General features: G+C 40.5%; 1 protein-coding gene and 1 long non-coding RNA gene across 2 annotated transcripts in view; one reads left to right on the top strand and one right to left on the bottom strand.

The window, feature by feature from the left end:
- sgpp1b (sphingosine-1-phosphate phosphatase 1b) overlaps positions 1-10,000 on the top strand; it is a 29,782-nt gene that overhangs the window by 4,812 nt on the left and 14,970 nt on the right. The window lies entirely within an intron of this gene.
- On the bottom strand, positions 959-2,484 carry LOC143135416 (uncharacterized). The gene is made up of 2 exons (XR_012988945.1): positions 1,553-2,484; positions 959-1,202 (listed from the first exon to the last, which is right to left on the bottom strand). It is a non-coding gene; the product is annotated as an uncharacterized LOC143135416 (long non-coding RNA).

Genomic DNA, 10,000 nt, shown 5'->3' with positions numbered 1-10,000 from the left:
ACACACACACACACACACACACACACACACACACACACACACACATATATACACACACACACACACATACAGTATACACATACAGTATACACACACACAGTATACACACACACACACACACACACACAAACACATATATACACACACACACACACGCACACATTTTAACCATCTATTTATGTCCACATGAAGAAAATGGTACAGGGACACAAATATTAAGAATGCAGTACAATACATACGCAAACCCATGGACCAGTAGCATGCACCAGGTCTTCACAGTATCACTTAACTTAAGTGATATATAACTTAACCCATAGCATTTACACCCCTATTTTGAGTTTTTCCTCGAAATTGCACACCGCCTACTTAAAATGGCCCTGTTGCCACATACTTTGACTTACAATCAAGTGCCTGACCTCTTTGGAAAGCTAAGGCCTTGTAGAATTTTTTGGTACCAATAGATTGACTGTGTGATGAACTATCAGAGAGTGGCAAAGGGTAGAATGATAGTTTTTTTTATAGGCGGTTATGTACATCTCTAGAAATGACCACATTCTGCCCTCTTGGTCACTTATTTTCTCTTGAAAACACCACTGAGGCCCACTACCAGGTCTTGTGAATCTGTATGTCAAAGTAGATCCTTATAGGATGAAGTATGACTGTGTGGGACCCATATTTGTGTGGGCATACACATGCGTTTTGCTAAGTGTCCATTTGGAGACTCCAAAAGGACCTTTGGTTACCCAAAACTAAAACTCTTCCTATACAAGAACCCCTTTATGTAGAACCATGATCTTGGTGTCAAATGAAAGGTTACACTCTCTGTGTCATGTTGCTTGTACCATGAGTGCTTTGCAGTGGCTGTGCCATGAGTCCAGAGAAGCATTATCTGACCTGAAACTCTTACTTTTGCTCCTACGCCTTTGAGATTTCCATGAAAAAAGGACAAACAAGGTAATGCAGTGAACATTTGTATTATAAAATGAAACAAAGGTAAAAAATAACAATACCCTGGCAAACGAAACATCAAATGATTCACATTCAATGCAATAGAAATGTATTTATGTTGGCAACCACGGTCAACAAAATGGAACGTGTGATGAACAACTGAAATAGTCTCGGCCACCGGCTCCTCTTCCTCAGACACAGGATCCTCAGCTCTTGTTTTTTTGCTTGGCGGGGCCCAGTCTTCATCACTGTCACTGAAACAATTGTACAGGTGGAAGTTAGGCTCAGACCCACTAAAGTATATGAAAACCCTTCCCAACAACTTATACAAATGATATAAATGTGTGTACTCAGGTCACACCTCCCCCTGCTCTCTCTTTTACACACACACACACACACACACACACACACACACACACACACACACACACAAACAAACACACACAAACACACACTGCATTCTCACCTAACTCCCCTCCCCCCCAGGTACCAGAACACTGTTCACACTATGAAACAAAGCTAAATGAAAAACTATGCACTAAACATTACAAAAACAAACTAAACTGTATCTGTAACTGTATATGGATATAAGTAGTCTACTCACAGCTCAAAATCAGGGTCCTTCCCAGCTAAAAAGTTCTGCTCCTCCTCGGAGTCGCATTCCGAGAAATTGCTTTCTTCTCCTTCATCGATGTCCTCCAGATCTTCAATGTCCTCGGGTTCTTCGACATGTTTCGTCTTTTTTTGTCTCTTTGGCATGTTTTACGAACAAAAACCTTCAAAAACATGTCTCTTGCTTGTTTAGTAACAAACTTCCAAACCACTGCTTCGGAATCTGGTTACGCATGGGCTATGCGCCTTGAGTTTAGCCGACAGGGAAGTAGAATGTGACGATGTGTCACATGTCTAAAGAAAGCTCTCCTCATTGGCTACACGGACATCTAGGTCCCATCTCATTGGCTCACTCAGACACAGCGCTATGGCCATTCAAAGACTGGTTGTCAGATTCATCGCTTACGTGACTCATTGGCTTTGATGGCATCTATCTCGACTCTCATTGGTCCTACAGACATGTAATGGGTATCGATGGAATCAGAAGAGCCTCGTGAACACGCGGAGTACCGTGAATCCAGCGACAATAATGGAAGTAGAACCGAAATATCTGGATTTCCGCGAAAACTAAGATTTTACTTCGCTTCTTTTCGTATGTATCTGTTTTGTTTGTACTGGCGTGTACAACTACTCAATATATTGGCAATAAAACAATGTAGATATTTTACATCTATGGATTCTTACGAAAATTTCAAGACCAAGCATGCTGGGCTAACTTATTGGTACGGCCATACAGACAAGTGACAAAGTATGAACGCAGCAACTTTGGGGGGTGGTGGAGGGGGGTATTCTGATATGTTATATATCGGGATAAACTTATATTTTACACACGAAATATATGTTAATTCATGGAAAGCTTTACATATATCGATTCTTGAGTTTCTCAGCTTTAAAATGGTATATAGCATGACTATGGTAGTTCATGATAAGGTGCAAAAAAATGCATGGGGGTTGTTGGGGGGAGGTGGGGGGCACTGTATTTGCCCGAATACGGGTCACCCGTAGTGTACTGGGTAACAAGCGCAATACTCAGTTCTTAAGGGTATAAGTAGCAACGTCTACGCCATATGTGGCGGCTGCCAATAATAGAAGAGATATAATGTAATGCCTTTATTTGCCCCCCAGTGGGGCAATTAGTTTTGCAGCAGTACGAGCACACAAAATTACAAAAAATACATAAATACACATAATATAATAAATAACATGGTGCACATCATTGTCATAGGTCATAGGTCATAGGTCATAGGTGAGTAAACTACCTTTTCCTCCTAGCGTTTAGAAGGGAGACAGCAGAAGGAACAAAGGAGTGTTTGAATCTATTTGTTTTAGCAAATGGGAGTCTGAGCAATGAACCTGATGGTAGAAACTGAAACTGTTGATGTAGAGGATGAGAACAGTCAGACAAGATGGAGTTTGCTTTCTTAAATAGCTGTTTGTTGTAGAGATCCTGTAAAGTTTCTTGTCCAAGCCCAATAATTTTGCTACTAACACTAACAACCTTGTTCAGCAGGTTCCTCTCCTTTACCCTCAAGGACTGAAACCAACAAATAAAGGAGAACGTAATAACAGACTCAATAAAAGAATGATAAAACATAGTCATCAGGGTAGAGTCAACCTGGAATTTGAAGAGTTTTCGAAGACAAAAAAGACGCTGCTAGCTTTTCTTATAGATCGAGTCAGTATTTTTCTCAAATGTCAGCTTGTTGTCAAGAAAAGTGCCTAAGTACTTATAAGTAGAGATGCACCGATATGGAATTTTAGGGCCGATAACGATAACCGATATTTATTGGTTTGTTGTGGCCGATACCGATACGATAACCGATAATATTACTCTTGAAAAAAAATTGTGAAAAGTGATTTGGGGAAAGCATTTAATAAGCATAATTTTATTGCAGTAATTTTACCTACCACCAAATGATGGACAGAACTCATAATAGTCCTCAATAGTACAGCAGTCAACATAACAGTAGCCTAGCCCTACAGTATGTGTGGCTCCTTTAAGTGAACCTGACGTCAGTGAATTGCGAGTGAGTGGCTAGAGAGTATGACTTGTTTTCATTTAGGACTAAACACTCATAAACGACTCAGCTGGGAATAAGCTACAGTATAGCGACCAAATCAGAGTTTGTGAGGGAAACTTAGGTTTAGTTTCAACTGCGGGTAACTGAATAAAGCTGCAACTCCTCAGACTATCTTATGTCCGTCTACTCTGTTGCGCACAACCTGCTGCAGCAGAAATGAAAGGGCTTAGCCCCGAAGGTTTTAATAACTTATTATGATGACCTGTCTGGAACTGAAGCAGGAATGGTTAGCATATTTCTAGGTAATAATACAAAACCCAAGCTAAAGTAATGCAAATATAATACTAAAACACAACTTAGAACTAGGCCTACTTATGTACTCGTCCCACTAACAAGTTTGTTTATTTGTTTCCCCGACCAGCGCAGTAAAGTGCAAACACATCAGCACAAGACGGCTCTAGATAGGGCTGAGCTCCGCTCTGGTAAGGTTAAATGGCGGATCATTCACGAGAGGATTTTGAGATGCACAGATTCCCAAATGAACGCATATCCACAGATTTTGTTAGAGTGGTGAAATACATTTACACCGCTGACATTATATTGAGGAAAAACTATAGCCAACCAAGCTCAAGTAGCTCAGTGTAGCCAGACGGACCTTACGTAGGCCTAAATTAGGACTTTAAAAAATATCGGCGCAAATTATTGGCCAGAATTCTGTTATCGCCGATAATAATATTTTCATTTTTTCACTTATCGGCCAATAATATATCGGCCACAGATATATCGTGCATCCCTACTTATAAGACTCTACAGATTTGACTGTCTGACCATCAATCACTATGATATCCGGAGAAGGCTGCACACTTCTAAAATCAATGCACATGTCCTTTGTCTTTAAAACATTTAAGGATAAAAAAGATTCCTGACACTATTTTAAAAAGTAATCAACCACAGGACCATGCGATGTTTCCGTGCTATTTAACAGGCTCACTAGAACTGTGTCATCCGCAAACTTCAATATATGACGGTTTTCAAAATTGCTACGGCAATCATTTGTGTACAATATGTACAGCAGGGGAGAGAGAACGCACCCTTGAGGTGAGCCAGTAGATGTTACAGATAGATCAGAGAAATGGCCATTTACTCTGACTCTTTGTGTCCTCAATGTAAGAAAATCCAAAATCCAGCCAACAATACTACCTTCCAGACCAAAGTTATCCCTTAGTCTCTGGATTAGTAGGTGTGGCTGAATAGTATTGAAGTATCATACTTCAACTAGAAAAGCATTTCCTGAAGGAAATACAGTGCATGAAAAGGCAAAAAATATGATGTAAAATATCATACAGAGTAAAAACAAACTATACTAGTTGCTAAGTAGATGAGGTTTAATATAGTTGGAATGACTGAACAGTTAAATAGGTGGATAGTTTAAATGGTTAAATTATTTAGGTAGATAGTTGACGATAACTGATAGTTGGAATGGCTCTAATGTTTGCTAGCAGTTATGCTAACTATGTTATCAAAGATAATAATGTTAACCAAGTTACTATGCTAACTAGCATGCTAACAATGTTAAAATGTTAATTATGCTAACCATGTGACTTAGCTAACCTAGCTAATATTTTTAGTAGTTATGCTAACTATGTTAACTAGCATGTTAGCATGCTAACTATGCTAACCATGTTACTTAACTAACTTAGCTAATTATTTTTAACAGTTTTGCTAAAAATGCTAACTAGCATGCTAACATGTTAGCATGCTAACTATATTAACCATGTTACTTAGCTAACTTAGCTAATCATTTTTAGTAGTTTTGCTACAAATGCTAGCTAGCATGCTAACATGTTAGCACGCTAACTATGCTAACCATGTTACTTAGCTAACTTAGCTAATCATTTTTAACAGTTTTGGTAAAAATGCTAACTAGCATGGTAGCATGCTAACTATGCTAACCATGTTACTTAGCTAACTTAGCTAATAATTTTTAGTAGTTTTGCTAAAAATGCTAACTAGCATGTTAACTATGCTAACCATGTTACTTAGCTAACTTAGCTAATCATTTTTAACAGTTTTGCTAAAAATGCTAACTAGCATGCTAACATGCTAGCATGCTAACTATGCTAACCATGTTACTTAGCTAACTTAGCTAATCATTTTTAACAGTTTTGCTAAAAATGCTAACTAGCATGTTAACATGCTAGCATGCTAACCATGTTAGCATGCTAACCATGCTAATTAGCTACAGTGGGTAGGAGTGATAGTTGATGACGAGTAACAGTTATAATGGCTGAACGGTTAAAAAGTTCAGTAGTTTAAAGGGTTAAATTGTTTAACAGTGAAATATTGTAGTGAGGACTTTTATTTTGAAACAGTTTTTGGCAGAGGAAGCAGTTAACCAGGATGTGTAGTCTTAATATGGCCAGTTTGTATGCTTAAAGCCTGAAAGTGGCAGTTGATCCAGGTGGCCCGAACACCTGCCATAGGATTCTAATTGTTTAACGGCTCTATTGTGATGTCATCAGCCCATGTTAAGTCTATGGGGAAATTTTGAACAGTTTTTAATTAATAGTTTAAAAAGTATAAAAGTTACAAACCTGAAAAATACATAGCACCCATGTCCTAAGTAAGACCTACGTAACATAGTTTGAATGAAGTTTCTACGTTAAACGGTTGAAGCTGCATTAAACGCGTTAGAAGAAGAATAAGAAGAAGCCTAGGAAGAACAGTACAGTGCATTTTCATGCACTGTAATTATAATATGAGAAGTACTCATAATAGTATGAGAAGTCAACAAACATCAATCTAACATGATTTTTTGGACTCTCAAGGTGTTTATAGATGTAATTCAACAGAGTTATGGTGGCATCCTGAACCCCTCTCTTGGTCCTATATGCGAACTGCAGTGTGTCCATCAGGTGTTCAGTAGTTTTCAGCAGTTCGGCACAGTACTTTGCACGCTGTTTAGTCTTCTTTTTGGCCATCCCAAGTTGTTGCAGCCCTCTTGCTACCAACCTGTGTGTGTGTGTGTGTCCTAGGCTATCAAATGAATACGAGTGGTCTACACCTACTGTATAGCCTAGCTCTGAGATGGTGTTTAGGAATGGACACACACACACCTATAGCCTAGCTCTGAGATGGTGTTTAGGAGTGGACACACACACACACACACCTAGGTTACGGGGACGCTGGCGACGCACGCCGCTCCGTCTGGCATCATGTTTTTGTTTGTTTTTATGTAATGTTCGTAATTTTATGTAATGTCATGTTTATTTTTTGTCTAGTTAAATGTTTTCCCTATTTATTTACGCTATTTTTGATAGTTTTCGTGTTATTCTTAGTCCTTTTTACTGCTTCTAAGTCAGCTGATGTCGTTGGCAACACTCGTGTATAACGCGCCACACATCCTGCAACCTGCTGATCCAGCCAGAGTCGGGCAGAGAGAACCAGTTGTCCGCGAGTGAGATCATCAGTGAAGTGTGTTCATGGTGATTTGGTCACGAGACATATATTGCTTGAATAACAATTAAAAGAACTTCCCCATCAGTTCTCTTAACTCAAATAAGCATGACAAAATTCGTGAAAACAATGTCCAGTTTTGCTGCTGTTAAATAAGCCGAGAGTGAAGCGGAATTAGCTAGTAATTACGTTACGTTGTTACAGTGTAGTTGACTGTCTGTCCTTTTAACTTTTGACAATGTGACTGAAGATGTATTTCTTTAATAGCGTGACAGTTATAGCAGTGAGACGTATCGTCTCTCCCCAGCCTGTTATTTTGAAAGCGTATGTTTTACAATTTGCAGTATGACGTTATCCATTGCTAAATTATGGCTCATCATAGACTAGCTAACCACAAAGCTAGCTAATGCCATGAATATCAGTGGAAGACTGCTAACGTTAACATTAATGAGCTTGGAAACCACAAGGAACTTATTCTGCCTAAATAAAGTAATGATTACTGTATTTATAACTAGTATATCTGTAGTTACAGTCCCTGCATTGTAAAATGTAAGTTAGACGTGCGAGGAGTGAACATTTAGACAGAGAAAAAGTATCAAACGTAGCTTGTGCAAAACGTAGACTACCGTCTACTATTCTGTCATGACGTGCTATGTACATTCCTTTGTAGGCATGGCAGCCGTTTAGGATGTGTGACAGTGTTTCAGTGATGTGTTCTGAGGTGTGATGCAAGCAATAAGGGACCTGAGTTGTGGGAAACCAGATGGAGAGGTTGAGTCTGGTAGGGAGGACTTGTAATCTGGCTTTAACTGTAAATGTGAGAATGTCCTCCTTTAGTGCAGTGTTCTTGAGAAATGAGTGAGACACAGAGTGGTCAGCAAAGGGAAGACATGCAAGTTTTCCCTGAAGTTTCAGTCCAGTCCAGTGTTGTTGTTGTTGATGTTGGTGTAAGTCCATAAGAGTTCGCCGGCCACCTGCAGATGTTAGCAGGTGGCTGTGACCCCCATATGTAGCTGTTGCCTTGACGACAATGAGAGGGTCCATCACTGTCCCAGAGTCAGACCGCACCCACACTTTTGAATCCACACAGACGCACATACACACACACACACACACACACACACACACAGACACACACAGAAAACTTGAGCTCTGCTTTCACTTGTCAAGCATAATCAATAAGTGTGTGTATGCACATGTGTGTGTGTGCGTGTGTGTGTGCGCGTGTGTGTGTGTGTGCGCACGCATGTGTGTTTGGCTCCTCTGTGAATCCATTTTAAGATGAGTCTAGTTGTACGCTTGATAAGAGTGTCCACTAAATGGGCTTATCCACTTGATAAGAGTGTCCACTAAATGGGCTTATCCACTACAGAACTGCCTGTATTCAGGCAGCGAGGTTCCTGTACTGGGAACAGGCCTCTGTGTGTGTGAGTGTGTGTGTGTATATTTCTTTGGAAAACAAAGTCACTCCCAAGGTCACTGGTTGAGAAGAAGAATGATGTGTGTGGGAGTGAGTGTGTAGGTGAGAGAGAGAGTGTGTGTGTGGGAGTGTGTATGTGTTACAGAGAAAGAGAGAGTGTGTGTGTGTGTGTGAGAGAGAGAGAAAGGCGAAATGATGGGCAGCAGCTGAAAGAGTGTGTGTGTGTGTGTGTGTGAGAGAGAGAGAGAGAAAAGGCAAAATGATGGGCAGCAGCTGAAAGAGAGTGTGTGTGTGTGTGTGTGTGTGTGAGAGAGAGAGAGAGAGGAAGAGAGAGAGAGAGAGGGAAAGAAAGGCGAAATGATGGGCAGCAACTGAAAGAGTGTGTGTGTGTGAGAGAGAGAGAGGGAGGGAAAGGCGAAATGATTGGCAGCAGCTGAAAGAGTGTGTGTGTGTGTGAGAGAAAGAGAGAGAGAAAGAGTGAGAGAGAGAGAAAGGCAAAATGATGGGCAGCAGCTGAAAGAGTGTGTGTGTGTGTGTGTGTGTGTGTGTCAGGGTTTCCGTTGTCCGGTAATTACCAGACATTGGCCGAAAAAAAAATGAAATGTCCGACAAAATTAAATCTCTCCGGTTAAATTGTCCGATTGAAATTGGCTAATAATCCCATCCCCTAACACAATCTGAATTTGAGAATAAGCCTTAATACGTAAGCCTATATTATACGTCTTCTGGCTATGTTTTTAAATGAACAAGCTCTATCGTTTGAAAAGTAAGCTATTAAACAACACGCATAGCCTATGCTGCATTTCAAATAGGAAGCGCACGCTTAAAACATCCATGTTAAACAACGAACAAATGAGTGAGGCGGTTCAAACATGGCCAGGCCCAGGCAGACTTTTCAGAGGCCAGACGCGATGGATGATGATAAATTGGTAACGTCTGAAGCCTCAGATGTCCGGTCAACTCCACCACCACCAGATAAAAAGCAGAAGTGTCGGGCATATCTGTCGGAATCAGTGACATAGGAAGTGGAGTTGCGGGGGGTGCGGCCGCTCCAAGACACTGTCATTCTCCGTGTACACTGGACATGCAAAGTGTTCTTTACCCAAAGCATACAGTAGGCCTTTGCGTTCTCTGTCTATGATCTGCAGGGTTAGGGTTAGGGCCTCCTCGACGAGGAGATTACTGGTCCGCGGATAATTTCTGGCACAATTAAACGGTATCATTGAACCGCGGCCGAAAGAAAAAGAAACTAAACATTTCCCAGAATAGGAAACTATACAGCTTGATTATGTCATTCTTTAAGCTACATAGCCTGTCTCCAGTTTTCCTCAATTTGACTAATTAAGAAGCGAAAATATATTTGACCGGCATATCATCAAAATGTCCGGAAAACAAAACCTCAAAGTGACCGGCACCATTTTTTTCTAACGGAAACTCTGGTGTGTGTGTGAGAGAGAGAGAGAGAGAGAGAGAGAGGGAAAGGCGAAATGATGGGCAGCAGCTGAAAGAGTGTGTGTGTGGGTGTGTGTGAGAGAGAGAGAGA

The sequence above is a fragment of the Alosa pseudoharengus genome, unplaced genomic scaffold (genome assembly GCF_046254945.1).
Source record: "Alosa pseudoharengus isolate Yale_2024_CS ecotype anadromous, Long Island Sound unplaced genomic scaffold, YU_APseudo_1.1 YU_APseudo_1.1_scf_2, whole genome shotgun sequence".
NCBI classification, from domain to species: Eukaryota; Metazoa; Chordata; class Actinopteri; order Clupeiformes; family Clupeidae; genus Alosa; species Alosa pseudoharengus.
Note: the sequence above shows the minus strand (reverse complement) of the source record. Positions and strands in the feature narration are given on the sequence as shown.